The 20,765-nt window shown below is 46.4% G+C and overlaps 1 protein-coding gene across 1 annotated transcript in view; it reads right to left on the bottom strand.

Annotated features, from left to right (window-relative positions):
* LOC107528845 (signal transducer and activator of transcription 5B) overlaps nt 1-11,540 on the bottom strand; it is a 55,200-nt gene extending 43,660 nt beyond the window's left edge. The window contains exon 1 of the mRNA XM_087826101.1: nt 11,490-11,540. The gene's annotated coding sequence lies outside the window, so the exon portion shown is untranslated. The remainder of the gene's footprint in view (nt 1-11,489) is intronic.
* Between the last annotated feature and the right edge of the window lie 9,225 nt (nt 11,541-20,765).

Raw genomic sequence — 20,765 nt, 5'->3', positions numbered from 1 at the left:
TGAGGAAATGGCCATCTCCCTCCATGCCTAGTTATTGGTGGGCATATGGGCTGGGATAGTCTTTTTGGAGGGCAGTTGGCATTATCTATGCAAATGACTCAGCAACTCCGCTTCTAGAACTGACATTAAGGAGATGGTCTGGTAAATATGAAAAAATCTACCCAGTCTAAGGATCCGCACCATGGAGCTGTCTATAAAAGTAAAAAACTAGAAATAACCTAAATATCCATTTATAGATTAAATTTTGATAGGGCTATATAATAGAATACCGTAAAATGTTCAAGTAGATTGCTATTTATTAAGTTTCTGAGAAAACAAGTCCCTCCTGAACCCCCAAATAACAAGATCTGACTAGGGGTTTGCTTTAACTGTGTGTTTGGATTATTTCTCTCTTCTCTATAGTTTCTAACCTGTGTTAATGGGGAGTTGGTTGTTTATATTAGGGGCTTGCAACCAGAGTCCATGAACCTCTTGAAGTGTAAGCAAAATTTTATGTGTGTGTGTGTATTTTACTGGGAAGAGAGTCAGTGGTTTTATTAGAGTCTCAAAACATCCCTTAATCCCCAAATGGTTAAGAACCACTGGCATATACAGTTTAATGGGTAAAGGTGTCGTCTAACTGTGCCTTAAAAAGCAAATGTGATTGTACAGCCCATTTATTCACTAGTGAACAAATATTTACTTAGTACTTACTAAGTCTTACCTTGATTGGTAGCCAAATTATTATAAAAATTTGGAATACATTTCTTTACTTACTTTGGAGGTATTTTAAACAGCGCCCCTCCCCCCAAACTTCAAAAAGCCCTCTAGCAACTAAAAGACAAAAAGTAGATAAAAAGGTTTTAAAGAAAATTATGTTAACTTTTGAATTAAGTAATTTGTTTGCAGTCTTTTGAATCTTACATACATCTGAACTTCTTTAAGGAGATGACCTTCAGATTTATGGGCTGGAAAAAGACTTATCTTTGTGAGGATAGCCAAGTTCTCAAAATTGGGTAAAGACAAGTAACACAAACAAGTAACTAGTTTTAATGAAGAGAACAATAAATCATTTTATATATAAACTTTAAAAATATGCTGTATAATTGATTGATGCTATATTATAAAATATATGATGCTAAATTTGAGGCTCCAAATTTAAATGATTTATAAAGTATCTCATGGTTTGGTAAAAATGACTCAGATACACAAGAGAAGAAACTGGTCTAACTGGTCACAATAATGGCACAGTGATAAAACATTACTGGGAAAATCAGCAACTACAAATAAACTCAAACCAAAGGAAAATATAATTTGGGATTAAGTGAGATTATCACATTTTCAGGAGGCAGAGGAGGTAAGAAGTAAAAAGCAAAAAGAACCATAAAATTAACAGGATTTATTAATGAGGGAATATTGGGCAATATATATTTATAGTTTTATTTTTAATACATGAAAATATTTATCTTCATGAATTTTAATTAACTACTTATGGACATAGGTTAAAAAAGTATTACAGGATACTCTATGGTTTCTTTTATATTTCAGTAGTCTCAAAACTGGCTTAAAATAAAATTCTGTTACAGCAAATTTCATTACAATAAATTACAAGGCATAATCTAAGTTAAGGTAGATTTTTACTGAGATGACTTTTACATAAAATAAGTAGGTCTTCTGCTGGGCTCAAAAATACATATTTTTTAAGACTGTAATTTTATTTTCTGCAAAGTGCTAAGACCTAAATAGCTGTGCTCCAGAATTCTCCTAAAACATCAACTTATAATTTATTTTCATTTTTCTTCTTTAAACTCCTTAAAATGTTAAAATGCTTTTAAACACTAAATCTAGTTACAAATAAACTATTTAATGTAAATTTAATTAAGTCAGAACATGTCTTTTGTATTAACAATGACATATACCCAAGAGAAAGTATCTTTCGCTAGAGATTTCCTTTACCACTATTCCCAAATGAGCACCACAATAAGCATTTAGAGAAGTCATTAAGAATGACTAATGGAATTACAAGGAAAGGAAACCTAGCAGCCTTTGTAGGTATCATCATGAAAGAGAAAGCAGTACAACAGCAAATACAAAAACATATTGAAATAATACAATGTTCAGGGTTTTAAGAAGTTAAAATAAACTAAGCCATTTCCCCCCCAAAAGTCAAAAAACAAACACACACCTTCAACATGAAAAGAACGGTAGCTTAGCAGAGCACTTACACAAGTAAAACAACGTAATTTCTTTATCATATTTAGAAAACTATAATTCTCCATCAGCTTATGGAGCGTTCCACCAAGTACAGGAAATCACTCAGTGCTCAAGTTCAAATTATTTTAACTCTGAAAATGTTGAATATAATGATAATGATTTTAATATAGGTCTTCAACAAAATACGCCACCTACCCATACAAAATAAGTACATCATGCCAAACAGTGAACACAAACATCACAAACTACTCATTTTTCGGCTCCTAAAAAGGAAACACTGACTGAAAACAAAAACAAGTTGCTTATTCTAAGATAAATCAATATACAAATGTCATTTAAAAAATTACTTCCCCCCCAGCTTTATTGAGATATAATTAACATATAACATTGTGCAAGTTTAAGTTGTACAATGTGATGATTTTACATATGTATATATTCCAAAACGGTTACCACAGTCAGGTTAGTTAACACATCCATCACATAGTTACAATGTGTGTGTCTGTGTGACTGCATGTGTGTGTGTGCGTGTGTGTGTGTGTACGGTGGACTTTTAAGATTTACCGTCTTAGCAACTTTAAAATATACAATACATTGTTAATTATAGTCAGCATGCTGTATATTACATCCTCAGAATTTACAATGTAAGTCTGTACCCTTTGACCACTTTCACCCATTCCCCCACCCCCAGCTCCTGACAACCACCAATCTGCTCTGTTTCTGAGTTTGGTTTTTTTAGATCTACATTTAAGTGAGATCATACAATACTTGTCTTTCTCTGTTTAACTTATTCCACTTAGCATGATGTCCTCAAGTTTCATCAGTGTTGTCACAAATAGCAGGATTTTCTTATTTATTTATTTTTAAATCTATTCAGTTTTTTGTTTTCAATTACAGTTGACATTCAATATTAGTTTCAGGTGTATGCATAGTGGTTAGACACTTACTTTTTTTAATTTATCTTTATTGTTGAAAGTACTGCAGATGCCTCCCCCCATTGATCTCCTTTATTTATTATTATCTCCTTTATCCATTATATACAAATATAAAGAATATACAAATCACATTTTCTTTATCCATTCATTAAACATAACTTTTTTCTTGATTACAAAAGTATTTCCTGTTCATTAAATAGGTAGTAACACACAGGAAATACTAGGACGTGCGCGCACACACATCTGGAATCTCGAGATCCAGAAGGAACTTTTTCTTCAATGTCTATTCTTCTTTCCAAGCACAATTGCATGTGATTTTTTTTTTTGTAATTTGCTTTTTCATTAAGTAATATATTATAAACCTTACCTAAATCATTAAGTATTTTTCATAACATGATTTGAAATGGCTGAGTAGTACTCCATTGAATGGAAATTCCTCAATTTAGTTCATTAATCCTGTAATGCTGAGCATGAAGTTGTTTCCGATTTATTGCTATTTTAAATAACGCTATGAGGAATATCCTTGTATACAAATCCTTGAACATATTTCAGATTATGTCATCTAAATGGAACTTTTAGGTCAAAGGGTAGGCACATTTTTAAGGCTCTCAATACATAAATCAAACTTCAAAAAAGCATCAATTTACATTTTGATTAATGAGTCATGAAGGTGTCAGTTTCCCTCCCATTCCTAAGTAACACTGTTTTTATTTTTTCGATACTGTTAGTTTTTGTAAACCTGTTAACTGGAAAAATGTCATTGCTTTTATTTGCATTTCTTGATTTCTAGTGTAGCTGAACAGAATTTTATGTAATTGGCCATTTGTAGTTCTTCTTTTGTTCATTTTCCCATTGGGAGAACCATCTTTTTCTTACTATTTGTATATATTCTTTATATATTAAGAATATTAACCCATACCCTTTTGCTACATGTTAAAAATATTTTTCTTACTTTGTCATTTACCTTTGGTTTCTGGTATTATGAGCATAAAGAAGTTTTTAATATTTATGTATATGTTTATCTACATCTATATCTATACCTCAATATATTCTTTTATGAGTTGTTCCATAAATGCCACTGTTTTAAGTTTGTCCTGTTCAAATTTACCAATTAACTGGAACATAATGCTAAGTTCTGTCCAAACTAGATTGTTGACATTTGGATAAAAATAAATAAATAAATAAAATCCATGAATTTTGACAATGTCACATTTCTAGGACAAAATTTAAAATGTGTGCTTAAGGTAATAAGTTATCTTACTTAAGGACCCATCCCTTTAAACTTACATGCTTTGCTCTGGTGTTGCAAAATCAAGGGCTCAGCATGTTAATTGTAGCCATGTCATTCAGGAAGCCAAATGTTTTCCATTTTGTTTTGATACCTTCAACAGTTAAAGAGGAAGGCCAATCTCTATCTACATTACAATGAATTTAGTATTTTTACTTGATATTTAAACTCATTGCAAAATAAACTTACTTTAGTATAAGCTCCAGGGTTTCCATTTATGATTACAGAACTGAAATAGTAACAACATAAAAAGAAGGAATATTTGCATTGTATCTCTATATATTAGACCTCTCAAACCTTCTGGAGTGAGACTCTACAATATCCAATTCTCACTATAATTCTCCCTCACTCTACCAGAAACAGATCACAAATCCTAAAAACATAAACCCACAGGGTAAACTGACCATTACATTTTGTAAAGAGCTGTATATTTCTGTAAATCTCCAGTTTGCTACTTTTCTCAAGCCTAAAAGATGACCAAGAGATTCTTAGAAACATGAAACAAAACAAACCAAAAAATAGAATTAGCATTATTTCTGAGAGATCATTTTACCTAAGCATTATGGATGACTATATCTTGAAGAATGCTATATGATAAAGCTGATAAAATCGATAAAGTCCAATTTTTAGTACTTCCAACAGGTTAAGTGTGCAACAGTTTCTTTTTATAAATACTACAATGGCATTTGTGAATGTAGCTTAATTAAAACATCTCCCCCAGGCTGGATTTTAAAATCCCATTCCTTACAAAAACATAGCGATTTGCCACCGACTACAGGCTCTGAATTTTAGACAACACAAAATGGTTTTTCACAAACTTTCTAATTTACTCTCACCTAAAGTCTGGAAAACCCCACTGAAGGCTTCTTAAACTCAGCAGACATTAAGAAAAAGAAAAAAAAAGGCTTTAATTGTAGGATCTCACTGACACAAACATAAGGAAATTCTGAGTTATAGATACCTCACATTAAGCTTTTTCCACTGACACTGTAACTTTTGTCAACATTCAAAGAAAATTCAACCCTGGTCAAAGGTGACAGTTTGACAATCCTGGAAGCTAACATCCTCTGTTTATTTGAACTAGTTTATACTCTCTGCTTAGGGAATTGAAGCTTTTCTAGTCCCTGACTTCATCTCTTAAATTCAAATCACTACACTTTAGGGCTGTGAATTTTATTTCCAAGATTGAACTTCACATCCTACCTCCAAGGAAAAGTGCTCCGAGAACATAAGCATCGGATATGAAAAGGAATACATTTCTGAGACTAGCTTCTAATGACATTTTGCATAGCCCTAAACTCACACTAATTTGTTCAGCTGCCTTTACTGCCCCCGACCCAACTTAAAATTCTTAAGTCCTTCTATCTCCGAAATCACAACTGAGAGCCACAATTAGTGGCTCTCAAAAGCTTTAATAAAAACAAGAATAGCACCATAAATCTCTTCAAAGGAAAGCTGTAAATAAAATGAGCTGAATACTTGAGTCCTCAGTCAACAAACACTTGTGTCACTTGCCACACGGGCAGAGAAGGTCCTTTTGTTTGTAAACAGAGGCCAAGAAGACTGCTTATAGCTCTTCTCCTATGATGTATATGGTAATGCTAGTAGTGGAAGACCACCACCGGACGACTTATAGTTCAAATTAAGACTCTCTGTCTTAATATCATTTCCACCAGGAATATACACATTAGTAGGAAAAATATTGGTCCCCTTCATAACTTTAAAAAATTCCAAATATATAAAAAATTTATATTAAAAACAACAACAAGAGTCCATTTTGGAACACAAAGAAAGAAATACAAGCCTTAAAGAAGCCACTGTCTTATTGCAAAGCTGCAGTTGCCCACACTCCTTTGCAGTGCAAGGGTTAGGAATGCAGCCTCTGAAATCAACGTGGCCTGGATCTGGATCCAGCCCTGTCGTTACTAGCAATGTGACCTTGGACAAGTTACTTAACTTCTCTGTGGTCATTTCTTCATCTTTCGACCGAGGACAATACCCACCCCTCTGAGGATCATGAGTTAAAACATGGCAAGAGCTTTTAGCTTTGGGCATAATCTGAGTTACTTTTTAATGAATTTTCTGATCACTTTTTGGAAGATGGCATAATGATTATAGAGATAATTCGTAGATCTTCCCAGAGGAGCCCAGGGTAAGCAGAGCTATAGCCTAGAGTGGTATATCATCATTTTCAATACAAATCATGGATGTGGCTGTTACTGGTAGCTTCAGCTTGATTTCCCATATGCAAAAAAATAAAAATAAAAATTCCCCTACCGGGGGAAAACAAGCAGTATTAGAAAACCCTTGGGTTTGTCCGGTTAGCATTACAGAGTAAAGCCAAATTCACTTTTACTAGCCTGATGGGCATTGCAAATATTAGTCACCAAATTAATCCCAACAAATAACAATAACTGATTGGCTCATTGATGTATTTCCCCTTGTCTTCCCCAACCTTTCTCTAACGAGTCAGAAAGGAAAGTTTTCACATTTTCTGAGAATCTCATTACTGCTCTCAAACCATACTCTGTATCTTAGTATAATTTAAAAAATGAGTCAGCATAAGCACTTCAAAACACTAGCAGTGCATAGAATATGGGATATTTCTCTTCACAACAGAAACCTGGGAAAATAAAGAGTTAGAGTGCAAAGGCTGGGGGAAGAATGAATGGACAGTGAGTGTCAGACTAGATTTTGCAAGCTAACTTCCAGAAGATAAATAGACGTTCCTCATCAATATATGTACTTTTCACCTGAATAGTACTATAATACATAGGAATGGGTGTAATTATTATGAACAAACTCAAAGAAGAAATATCCAGTATATGACAAATTATAACTTCTCCTTTCTTGAATATTGGGGGGGTGGGGGTGGGAGGTTATGATACTCGACGTAGTAACCTCACTGGCAAGCTGCAGAATGCGTAACTACACAACACTCGAATGCAGTACTGCCTTTAGTGATGTGATCCAAAAGAAAATGTAGGAGAGATAAGCCACTCCTAAACGGCAAACATATTTGAATGCCAACTTAATTAAGAGTCTATTTAGTCGCTACACCTCTTAGAAACAAGTTAGCTGAAGGCCCAGAAAAGGCCACTTGCTTGGATCACTGGAACAATATCGTCACATGCTCCTTTCTAGAACATGCGTCTCCTTGGGCTCCACATAACGCCCTCCAACGTGTATATAAACAGTCACCTACCACAAAGAAATTACTCAGGAGGGTCCAGGAAGAGTTTTACGGCTCAGGGTGACTCCTCCAAGGTTCTGCTACCATACCCTACCTTGTCTCGTGCTTATTTAACTCCCCTGTGACATTCTGTACGGCTTTCAGGCGAAGTCAGCAAAACTGCCATATTGGCTGCTTAATACATGGGGTTCTCGATTATATAAACCTGGGGCAGCCCTTCTTTGAAGGCCGGCATTCAAGGCTCCACATAGCACATTCAGCTCTACCTTAGTGCTGTGCGTTTTCTAGGTACCCGGGAGGAAACCGATGACAGCAGCCCCCCGCCCTTTTCTGTTCATCGCGCCTTTGCTGCGAAGGTTTCTTCCAAGGCTGCTGCGCCCTGAAGCGAGCTGGGGAGATTCAGGGATGTCTTGTCTTCCCGACCCCGAGCTCAGTAAAACTGTCACGAGGCGCAGCAGGTCAAAGACAAACCACGTGGCATCTGAGGCTTGTCTTTCTTCAGAATTAAAATGTGACCCTGGAGAAGGTTACTATGTGGACCTAATTTTGAAAATACAAACAGGAAGCACCCCCACCCCAATATTACCATTTAAAAAAAAAGGAAACCAAACCTCAAAGATACCTTCCAAGGAAGTCATGGGTGTGACCAAAACTAACAACAGTAATAAAACGTCATCTAAAACCCTGAAACCACCAAAGTGAGGGTCTCCAACCAACGAAATATCTAACACCTATAAAGTACTTCTCCCTTTGACTAGTGAAAATTGCATAAACTTAGAGACGGAAAGCTTCTCCAAACTGGCTTAGGTTTTTCAGCAGCAAAGAATCATCACTAATAATAATAATAATAAAACCAATGTCAAAACTCTACTTAAAATAAGGACATGCTAATTAAGAGTGAATACAACTTAAAAAAAACACACACAGACAACTTTTTATCACTGAGATGCTCACAATTTAAATGTACAAAAAACAACAACAACCTGCCTGATCAATGGAAACTAGGTTGTTAAATCTGACTTTCTATTCCCAGAAATAAGCATAGAACTTGTGTTTCCAACATTGCAGGGGAAAAAATACTTCTTATTTTAGAACAGTTCTATTAACAAGGCTCAGATTTAAAGAAAAGTTTTTTCCTTTGAACACCACACAAAATCGAGGACAACGATACTTCAGAGCTAACTTTTAAACATTATTTTTATTAAGAAGTTTCAGAGTCAAACTATTTTGATACTTTATGAGGCAGTAAAAGGCCACTCTTTTTATTCCGCCTTCCACCTGCAATAGATTCCTGAGCGTACAACCTACCTACTTACAACATCTCCCTTTTTTAAGACTACCTATATTACTTATCTACACACAAGTAAGCCAGGTAAACTGCCACGAGGACATTCATAAACATAAACCTAACACAAGTCACAAACAACTGGAGTATAACTTGAAATGATTTTAATATAACTTCAAAAAAAAACTGACATAAGTACCAAGAGAACAATAAATGACACCTTTTTCTAGTCTTGATGTGGTTTTTGCATATAATAATTCTTTTTTGAAAAATCGAGAGTAAGCAAATGAAGATGAAATGAGAAGTTGGAGCACAATAGGAAGTGCTGACCAAAATATTTATGTTGTAACACTACAAACAATGATAGCACTGTTTTCCCCTTCCATCACATAGATCATGAAGTACCCGCTTAAAAATCACATCCACCTTCAATTTCTTAACACAATCCATATTAATATCCTGTTGACAACAATATGAATCCTGAAAAGGCAAGAACCACTGAGAAGGCGGAATAATTTATTTAGCTGCGTCTACAGCAAAGATTTTGTGCAGAGTTTAGCTCCAAGTTATGCAATAACCAAACTGCTAGTGATAGAAATCAACTTTTTTTTTCCCTGATGTTTTGAGTTTTTAAAGAAAGATCTCTTCATTCCTTCCTTTATGTCTCAACCAGGTGCTCGAAATGTTCACCTTCCAAAGGCTACAGAAAACAAGTATATCTGCTAGATAGCAGTTACCTGACCAAAGGTGTGGTGCTCTTTTAATTAAACATGACAGACCTCACGCATTGTCACGCAGTGAATTTTTCTGAAAATCAGTAGCCCCTTTCCCATTTATGCTATCAATTCTAACAGCTGTAATCTTCCACGAGATGGAAATTGGTACCAAAACAAACGAAAACACGGAAGACTTCAAATAAACCTTCCAATGTGGAATCCATCTGAAATGATCAGAACTGACCCAATGTTCACAGTGCTACAAAATAAAATTAGGAAACCAGGAAAGGCACACTAAATAAAATATGTACTCTCCTAAAAACTATAGCAAATGGCTATAAACGATATAAACAAATGTACAGGAACGGAAGAACCCTGTAGAAAGAGGCGAAGTTCCATTATATGAACCAAACAATAACAAAATTATTTGAGATAACATACTCGACAGCTGAAAGCTTATTATGGCCTAGGCGGCCATCCAAACACTTTGGAAACCTAAGATACACGCAGATGATAAACACCATTTGAAGACTGGAAAAAAAACCAACAATGACGTAAGATCGGTTTAATAATTTGGTGACACACTGGCCCTCTCAAAGGGCATTCCCCCAAAACATCCCAGAGACAATTCATGAAACTGTATTTAGGCAAAGACCTCCTATGTCACTGTGCCTTGGGATGAGCACTGATGGGAGAGTCCTCAGACCGGACACTTCAGTCCCTGAGCTACCACACAGCTGTGCGCCCTGAGTGGGCCACTTCCTCCACCTACCTGGGCCTCAGTTTCCTCACTTGTGCAATCAAAGCATGTGCCATAATCGCTGGGGCCCTTCCCAGCTCTTCCATTCTATGACCCGCTCCTGAGCACTGTCTGTCTGATGCAAAGCGATGACAGAGGCCAGGGAGAAAATTACAACTAGGGCATGGCTCTTTGGGAAAGAGAGGATCTCTATCTCTTTTTGCCTTTAAAATTCTTGTGGTTTTCATTAATCTCGTCTTCCTGAAAGCCGGTGCTTGTTTTTCTCTGCCTTTCCCATCACTGTGGCTACAAGTGTTCGCAGTCGCCTCTCGCTCCGCTCACGCTCCTTCCTCTTTGATGGGCCTGACCGTCTTGCCAGATGCCTTCACCTCGGACCAGCTTTCGTGACACACGACCCCCCTGCCTCCGACTCTCTTTATCTGCCCCGACACCAGGAGCACTTTTTTTTTTTTTTTACTTTATCCTGGGCTAGGAAGACACACGCGCGCACACACACACACACACACACAGACACACACTCGCTGCCGTGCATCCCACCGCCACTCGCACGAGCCGGGCCTGGCGGGTCCTGACGTGGGACCCCGCGCCCCTGAGCCTTATCTGCAAGGTCCTATTTGTTGCCCTGACTCCTTATAAGGCACTGCTCCCTGAAGCCTCGCCAATGCCCCCCACCCCGCCCGGCACCCCCGGGCTCACCCCACCCCCGGGAGTCGCAGATACCTCTTCTGAAAGGAGAAGGAAAAGCAAGGAGACGGCGGGGGCTACCGGGCACCGCACCCCCAAAGTGTGGGCGGCTGACAGCGGCCCCCTCGGCTCTCAGGGGCGGGCGCCGGGGCCCCTCACACCCCCTCCCCAGGCACGCGCGCACGCACCGCCTCGGCTCCACACCTTCCGCCCGCCGCGGCCTCCGCACGACGCCCCCCGCGCGCCGCCCCGCGCCCCCCGCGCCCCCCGCGCCCCCCGCCCAGCGCGCAGCCACCGCGGCCGCCTCCCCGCCCCGGAGCGATGGCGGCGCGCGGCCCTGCCGGGCGTCTCGGCGGCCGGGGCGCGGGGCCCCGCCCGGGAGGACTCCCCGGTCTCGCCCCCGGGCCCCGAGCCCAGGAGCGGCCCCGCAGCTCCTACCTCGCTCGGCCCCTCGGGCGCCAGCAGCCGTCTCCCGCCCGCCTCTCGCTCGCCCGCTCGCTCCCTCCCGCCTCCGGGCCACCGCGCCGAGTCGCCTGCGCAGGGTCCCCGCCTGGGTGACGGCTCCGGCCGCCGACTCTCCTAGCGCCGGGTCCCACGGGGGCGCGCGCGCTGCTCGCGCGCCGAGACCGGCCGCGCGCCCCGCCCGCCGCCCCGCGCGCGCCCCGCGCCGGCGCGCGCCGCTTCCTGGTTCCGCCTGGAGCGCGCTCGCGAGCCCGCGGCCCTCAGACCCCCGCCGCGGCCGCCCGGTGGGCACCGGATACCCCTCGGCGCACCCCGGCTGGCCGGCTGCTCGCTCCGGGGGGGGGCGCGCAGCCCCTCGAAGCCGAGGTGGGGTGGCCTCCCCGCTCGGCTCCCCGGGCAGGTCCCGCGAGCAGCAAGCACATGCTGCGTTGCTTAGCTGCTGTCGACCACCGGCAGCGGGGCTCCGGCCGGACTGCGGCCGTGAGGGTGGGGCCCCCTCCGCAGCCCTTCCCCCTCCCCCGGCCCCCGTTCCAGGTCCTGTCCCTCGCAGGCCGAGGTCAGAAGTCCGCCGCTGGCCCATCAATAATTATCCCGGGTTTGCTCCCGGGAGGGCGGTTCAGCCAGGGCTCCTGCCGCCTGCCACCCAGAGGCGGGAAGCCCGAGGGACACAGTTCGCATTCCCCGGGCCAGCTAGATCCGTCCACGCTTCCAGAGCGAATCCGAGGGGACCCGCGCGTCCGAGACCATCTCGCTCCCTGGGGAACGCCCCCGGCTCCCACCCGTCGGAGCTGCGGGGGGGGGGGGGACTGTTCGGTCCAGAAACGCGAGAATTAGCAGGGTCCCCGCCGCCCTAGGAGACAGAGGTCTCTGGGACCCTGATCCGTGTCAGGGGGAGGGGGTGCGGCGTCTCAGGAGGCAGCCTGAGTCACCCGCTCTCCTCTCTTCTGGGTGCATCTCCGGAGCCGGCCAGCGGTTTCCCTGGCAACCCTCCAAGGGCCAGCACCAAAGCCAGGATGCCAGTCAGACCTCCAGAGCCCCAGCTGCAGGGCAGCAGAAGGGCCCACACAGGCTCAGAGGCCCTTTCCCTACAGTCCGAAAAACTGCATGTCCAGGGGTGACCAGGGCTGGCAAGGCCCCAAGGCCTCCCACAATCCTCCTTTGGCAGCTCTTCCCAGCAGCCTCCTCTTCACCTCCACAGGAACACCAGCCACAAAGATCCTTGTGTCTGCAGCTGATCACAAAGTCCTTCTCGGTGACCCAGGCTCCCGCTTCTGTCCCACACTCTGGGCCAACACCTGGCACAGTGCTTTGCACAGAGTAGGTACAGGGAGCTTGGGGGCTGGAGCAGGACAGGCCTGAGCAGGAAGCTGGACGGAAGCACCAACCCCCAGCTCTCTGGCAACCCCTCTGACAGTCACTGTCCCTGATGTTTCGACACCAGGGCACACTACGTTTCTCTTTCTTGTAAGCTTTCACACCTGCGCACATTCTGTTCCCTCTGCCTGGAATGTCCTCCTGCCCCTTTGATGTCTGCCCTTCGGTGACACTAGTTCCAGGCAGTATGAACCTCGCCCTTCCTGTTCCCCACCACACGTTCATGGCACCTCTTGTGTTAAAGGACAATTTGTTTACAAGTTTCTCTACCCCCAACGGCAGACAGTGTCCCATTCCCCCTAAGGCCCCCACCCAGTGCCCAGCCCAGAGCAGACACCCCAAAAATATTTGAGGAATAAACTCTGTGCTCTAGGAATAGAAATGGAAACCAGGAGGACTGTGTAGTAGTTAATAGCACAGACTTTAAAACCAGGCTCACTGTCAACTCCTTGAGCCATGTGACTTGGAACAAGTTCTCTGCCTCAACTTGCTCACTGTAATATGGTTATAGTAATAGGACCTACCTCGTTGCGTTCTGATCAGAAGTGAGTTAATACATATAAAGTGTTTTCCGTGCTGTAAAGCACTACAGAGCTGTTAACTATTATAACTTTTTTTAGTAGCAGCTAAAATGTGCACCCCTCTTCCTAGGACTGGTCAGGCCTAGGGCTCAGTCTGGCTGCCTCAGCTGCTGTGCCTCAGGGCGCTAGTCTGAATGCCCTGGAGGTGGGGCAGGGAAGACTCTTCATTGCTCATCTCCTAGCACATCTCTGACTGACCACTAGGTACCAAGTTAGAGCCGGCTGGCGGTGTGCACAGACTTAAGAACAGAATGTTCTGGGTCTCTACCTCAACAAAACAAGAACGTTGTCAACCTGAGACAGGAAGGAAGATCCAATACCTACCTCTCCCTACTTGCCAATTCAGATGAGGTAAGACCCTCTTCTCCTGGGCCTCAGGGATATAATCCCCTAAATTGGGGGGACACTAGACTGAGACATGACACATAAGGAGTCCTAGAAAGAAAGAAATTGAGCAGGAAGCTAGGATCCAGAAAGACCCTACAGAGAGCCCATGTGGAAAGGCCCCAGAGGTATCCCTGCACAGGCAGAGATGCCCACAGGAGAGGGGTGATGTCATCTCCTCGCCCACACTAGCCTGACCCAGAAGAGAAAGAGGCTTGAGGGAGAGCCTGGAAGCCTGGTGGGCAGCCTTGCCCATCACTCTGACTTACTCAACCAGGGGCTGACTCCAGCCTCCCTCCCTTGCTGTCATGGAAAATCATGTGGCTGCCACAGAGAACAGGTCCCTCACCTCACATTCTCCTCCAGCCCTGCCCATCCACAGGGAGATCATGAAGCCATTTTTTGAAAATGTAATTGAAACCACAAGCACGATCCTCTCTAGCCAGAGACCCACACTCGTCTAGCTTCCCTCTCCAGGCCTCTCTGGACCCCAGGAATCAGGCTGGCCACACGGTAGCCAAGGAAGGGCACCTAGGAACGCCTCTTCTTCCACAGGGGTATGACTCTCCCCTATTAAATTAGTGCCCTCCCCTGGAGCCACGAAGAGGAGGAGTCGGACACTCAACAGAGACAGAAGGCAGAGACACCAGATGTCCAGGGCCTCAGACTGGAGGTTTGTCACCACCCGTGGTTCCGAAGGTGCTCCACTGGTGCCAAAGCTTATTTCTACTGGAGTGTGGGTGGTGAAAGTAGCTAAGTATGCCCGGCCGGCGTGGCTCAGCGGTTGAGCATCGACCTAGGATCCAGGAGATCACGGTTCGATTCCTGGTCAGGGCACATGCCTGGGTTGCGGGCTTGATCTCTGGTGCGGGCGTGCAGGAGGCAGCCGATCAATGACTGTCATCATTGATGTTTCTACCTCTCTCTCCCTTTCCCTTCCTCTCTCTGAAATCAATAAAAACATATTTTAAAAAATAAAGTCTAGATATGTTTGTCAATGCATAGAAGTATGCGCAAGACCCTAGTAACTGTGGTGGCCCCTGCAGAGGGGGCTGGGGGACGGGAAAGGAGAGAGACTAACTTTTCACCATATAGCCTTTTGACTCCTTTGGATTTTGTACCATATGCTGTACTATCCATGAAAATATTAGGAAAATGAACATTTTTTAAAAGGAAAAAAGTAGAGAGGGTGATTATGAAAGTAACTAAGCATCATGTGTGATAAAGGAACACTTCTTTTCCCTCTTTTTACCTCAGCCCAACCCCAGCCAGTTTGCTGGGCCAGGAGGGGGTGGCCATGAGGGTGGAGTGGGGGGACGGGATGTGAGTGACAGAGGTTCAGGTCCTTGCAGGAGCCGCCACCTGGAGACTCTCACACACTGCTCTTCCTCTTACCCCTTATCTCTCACCCATCTGGGCTCCCTTCCAGCCAGAGCCAAGGGGGTGGCTCTCTGGAAAGCCCCAGTCCCTCCAACCCCCCACCTCCTGGGACAGGTTCACCGTGTCCTCTCTTCCCAGAGTCCTGGGGTGATGCTGCATTACCCAGAGAGGGCGGGGCTGACAGAGGATTGCCCCAGCCACTATCTTGCTGGCTTGCCTGGTGGTTTAAGAACTCAAAAGTCAGCCCACACCAGGCAGAGATGAGGCTGCTGTTGCTACTGCCATGGGTGGAAAAGCAGGTCAGTAGGACTAGAGCAGGCAGAGGCCAGGGCGGCAGAGGAGAGAACCTTCTGGGTGCTGTGGGTCAGGATGTATGAGAAGGAAACAGGTCTGCACTAGTGCAAGGGAGTCTCTGAACTGTCAGAGCTTGGGGTACCCTGTGCTGTTTTAGGAATCTTCATCAATTCAACAAATATTTATGAAGCCACTGTTAGGAATCAAGCAGTGGGACACGCCCCATTAGGCTACTAGTTAGAGCCACACAAAGAGGCCTGCGATACAAGTAGGACTGAGAGGCTGCGTAAAAGCAGAGAAGAAAATGCCCAGCTCTACAGGCCAACGCCCCTGAGCACCTTCTATGTGCTAGGCACTAGAGTGAGTCTTCACAGCAATGCCGGGACTGGAGTGGTCTTGCTGTCTGTCTTCCTTTCATAAAGGAGCTCACTCGGCACAGAGAGGCAGTCTTATGTGCCCAGGGTCACACAGCACAGCAGGATTTGCACCAAGTCCTTAGGACTCCAGAGCCTTTGTGTTTTTCTCTGGGCCACACTGACCCTATGCAAGATAAGAAGAATATCACCAGGTGGCCAAGGGAGGAAGGGCATTCCAGGTAGGTGGAATGGAGGGGGCAAAGGCTTGGAGTTGAGAGAAGCCAGTGCACTGGGGGAACTGCACGGCCGAAGCCCAGAGTGATGGGAAGGCCCGTGCTCCAGGGTGAGCAGCAGCAAGTGAAGGCCAGGCTGGGAGCCAGTGAGGAGGAGATGGGGCATTGGCTCATTCTTTATTTTGGCTTGATGTTCCCCACTTGCTCCTGGGCTGAGGAGTCTATTTTTGAGGCTCGGAGTAGGGGAGAGGGCAGGGAAGACGTGGGTGGGTTTGTGCAGCAAAAAACTAGGTAACAATGAAAAACAGAGATGGGAAGGGGGGAAGGAATGCCCTCCAGTCATAACAAAGGAAAGTGGCAGGCTGGTGGGGGATGGCAGGGAAGGAGAGGAAGCACAGCCCTTTCCCACACAACCCCCAGAGGGTTCGAGGTCCATACTAGGCTGGGGGAGTCACAAAAGCTTTCCTGTTAGGCTGGAAGAAGAAGAAACTAGCTCAGCAGGAAGAGGGGCTGGTAGTCGTTATGGAGGAAAATGGAACATCAGCCCCGGGCCTCCTCGGGACAGCCACCAGTCCCACTCAGTGGCCCACCTCTTGTCTGTCTCACCAGGCTCGAGAGCCAGCCCCGCTAAGGGTGGGCTCCTGCCTGCCCTCCTGACGGGGCAGGAACTGTGCACTCAGTACAGACGCTGCCCGCCGCCTCCCACCCCACCGCAGGTCCTGCCAGCATCTCTCCCAAGGGAGGTGGTCAGGGCCGCTGGGCAAAGGCGGGCAGCATTTCCCCCTCCCACCCACCGTGTCAGGCCCACACCCCTCCTCTCACTCTATTCCCAGAAACAGAGGACAGTTGCTATGCCTCGGGCGGGATGGCCTTGTGTTCTCTTGGTGACTTCACTGTAAATTGACTTCCCTGAAGAGTGGCAGAGGAAAGGGGACCGTGGCAGGAAGGGGGAACAGGCTTCACCCAGGACCCAGCAGCTCCTTCTCCTGTCCCAAATTCACACAAAATTCCTCACCATGTGCACACACACCCGCCCTGGGTCCTGCCCTGTCTTAACGAACAGGAATGGGGACAGCATTTTCTACCAGGGCGAGGAGACCCAGTGAGAGGCAGGGACATTGGTCTTGGGGGTACCTGTCTATGCTGAGGATGTGGCCCCCTTCCAGGGGCCTTGGAGGTGGGAGCTGGAATGGCGGTGAACAGTGCCAGCAGAGGCAAGGTGGGGGTGAAACAGAACGTTTAGGAGGCCAAGGGCTTCAGTTCTCGCCTCTCTGCTGAACACAGAGATCCTTCCTGGACGGCCTCCAGCTTTCTTGGGAAGGCTCTTCACCTCCACCCCACCTCCCCTCTGGCTCCCGCACAACAGGAACTCTCCTTGAAGAAGGGACTTGCAGCAGAGGAAACAAAGACATCTCTGTGCCACGTCCCTCCGCCCCAAGGATGGTTAGGTCAAGGTGACCTCCATCTGTTCTTCCCAGGGAGGGGGCATCAGCAGGGCCTTCTCCCTCCAAGGGCAAGGCAGAAATGGGACTTGGGGAAATTCTTCCCTTCCTCCGTAAGCTCAAACCAACACACAGGTCATACTGCCTCATTCCGCAGGGCAGGGGCACGGACTGACTTGGAGATGGACATGCCACACGAAGTGCCACAGGACAAGCCAGCCCAGTCAATGAAGACATCTTCGCTCTGCGGTGCGTGCTGAGGTTGGGGGAAGTCAAGAAAAGTTGTACTGAGACCCTTCCCACAGGGCCAGGAAACTTGGCTCCTGGAGCCAACTGTGCACTAACGGGCCAGACAGCTGTGGACAAGTCTCTTTCCTGAACTAATCAAAGGAGATGATTCTGGCCCTGTCTACCTTCAAGGTTATTGCAAGGACGAATTGAGTCAAGGCATGCAAACACGTTTTTACATAGCTGTGCCATGAATCCGTTTGGGATATGCGCATACTGTGCTAACTACAGACTAGGCCAGGGATCAGTATTATTTCTAATAAAATATGGTCAGACTTCTCTGAGGGAACGTATTCCCATGAGAGTTTTTAAAAATTATTTTATTTTAGCCCTGGCCAGTGTTGCTCAGTGGTTAGCGGTTTAGCTCACACACCAAAGGGTCGTGGGTTTGATTCCCCGTCAAGGGCACATACCTGGGATGCAGGTTCGATTTCCGACCCTGGTCGGGGCTTGTGCAGGAGGCAACCAATCGGTGTGTCTCTCTCATCTCTCTCTCTCCCCTTCACTCTCTCTAAAAAGCGATAGAAAAAATATCCTTGGGTGAAGATTAACAAAAAAGAAAATTATTTTATTATTTAGGTTTTTTTCTGTAAGATTTTTTAAATCCTTCCTCACTCCCCATGTAATGCTGCGACTTGGAATTGGGGATAAGGGGAAGTTAAGGGAGACCATCCTGGGACCCCCACTCAGCCCAGACCCCAGGAAGTTTCTGATCTTCCTGAACTCCATCCCCTAGGCCTCAGTTTTTCTCCTCTATAGTCTGAGCCCCTAAAACCACCAGGGTGCTTTGTGGTGAGAAATAGCAGGGACCAAACCAGGGGACTGAAAGCAAAAAGAACCCCCAAATTTGACATTTCTGGGTAGTTGTGTTATCAGGAGTTATGACCACAGTCACCTCTGCCCCCAACCCAACTCTGACACCCTTCCCTCTTCCACTCCCCTGGGTGGCCTCTGCCCATCCTGGGAAAGCTCCAAAGCTCCTCCCCTTCCCACTGCATCTCTAAGGGGGAACGGAGGCACCAAGGACGGGGGAGAAACCCAGACAGAATCAAACGGAGGAGACAGAGACCTAGAGAGAAACAACCAAAAGAAAAGAAATAAAAAAGCAAGAGGGACACTCGATGAAGGACACTGTGTGATTCAGAGCCTCGCAGCCTGAGAGGCCAAACAGGGAGAGGAAGAACTCAGCCAGGGGGACAGCTGCCACCACTGCACACCAATCGGGGAGGGGCACAGGAGGGCCCTGAAGGCACTGGGACACATCCTTTTAGGCCAACCCCTCCAGTTCTGTTCACTGGCACCTCAATGCTAGCTTTTTAGGACCCAGGACTACCCAACCCCTAACAAAGCCCAGCCCAACCCAGCCAGATGTTCTGTGGGTGGGGCTGCCAGCTAGAGCAGCAGGCCCCTGAAGGCCCCGGGGAGGAGGCTGGAGAGGCAGCGGCCTGGAAGGAGGCAGGCAGGGCTCCCACTCTGGAGCTGGCACCCCCATATCATCCTCTCCAGGTGCCCAGATGTGGGTACATGGCAAGGGTGGTCCTCTGCCCTCTAGATAGGACTCAGAGAACTTGGAAATCTAAGGAATCTGCTCCCATTGACTGACTTACCCACCTACTCAAAGTGAGAGGCTGGAGGGCACAGGTGCCAAGTTAGGCCCACCCTCCCTGTAGCAATGGATTTGGATCTGCCACTGGCAGGCTGTGTGACACTGGCCAAGTCACTTCCCCTCTCCAGCCTCTGTTTCCCCATTTGTAAAATCATCTTCACGGTTGTTTCCAGCTCTGACACTTGACTCTTGTTGCAGGTGCCCCCCTAGCTCTGTGCCTCTGAGCCTCCCCTGCCAAACCCATTGCACAGAGGGGGGGAAGAAGGGAGGGAGGAGCCTTGTGCTTCCCCCTCCCCCGGGCTCCCCTGTGGAACATCTAAAGAGCAAGGTTTCCTCAGTCCTTCGTGAACCCCCTTACAGTTTTCAAACCCTTTCCCCATGATCTTGCCAACTAGACTGCGACCACACATGGGAGTGTGTGTGTGGGACCCAGACGTTCCAGCCTCTGCAGCTTTAAACTTCGGGTTTTCTCTGCAGTAAAAAGCATGAGAGAGGGGAAGTAGTGAGGGGCAAGAAGGTGGGGAGGTGGCGGGGTGGGGGTGGGCAAATGGAGAGAAAAGGGCAGGTCTATGAAGGCATCAGGGACTGGTGGTGGGAGAGAATGATTCCCCCAGGAAAGAAGTCTTGGCCCAGCTGGGCCCTGAGAGGGCAGCCAGCCTGGCCCCTACCTTGGTGCTGCCAACACCAGCTGCCAGGCAGAAGGAGGCCCAGAGGAGAGGGAAACTGGGCAAAGGGGATGGAAGGCTTCCAGTCCAGCCTTGCCCAACTCTTCAGGCCCGGCAGGGGGCTCTCAGGGAGGGGCTGTGACCCAGGCAAGGCTCAGGGAGGGTGTTCCCGGCTCCGGCTAGGCCTGTAGGCAGTCGTGAGCTTGTGAGGATTCAAGACAGCCCTCTCTGGATCTTTCTGAAGGTAGGACTGGCCTCAGATTTGACTGGGCTCGGGTGAGGGGAGGGGCACAACCATTTATGGACCATAGTTTGCCAACTAGGCCATGTGCCCACTGTGTCACACTGGGCGAGCCCCTTCCCCTCTCTGGACTTCCATTTCTTATCTGCAAGATCTCCTGCGGGGAGGGGGGGTCCAAACATATGACTGCCAGGGTTCTTTCCTGTTTCAGCTGCAGAGGGTGAGTGCGCGGTGGTGGGAGTAATGGAAGGAGAGGAGGTGGGGCCCTGGCGTGAGCTGGCTTCTCTGGAATCCCCAGTCTTTCCCCTCCCCAGGGCCCTGCCCCTGAAGTCACAAAAGCTGTGTCCCCAACCCACATAAACACACGCACACACATTTACATTTTTAATCGAGAGACTTGAAAGGTTA

The sequence above is a fragment of the Miniopterus natalensis genome, chromosome 17, assembly GCF_054644295.1.
Source record: "Miniopterus natalensis isolate mMinNat1 chromosome 17, mMinNat1.hap1, whole genome shotgun sequence".
NCBI classification, from domain to species: Eukaryota; Metazoa; Chordata; class Mammalia; order Chiroptera; family Miniopteridae; genus Miniopterus; species Miniopterus natalensis.
This window is presented reverse-complemented; position numbering and strand designations above follow the sequence as displayed.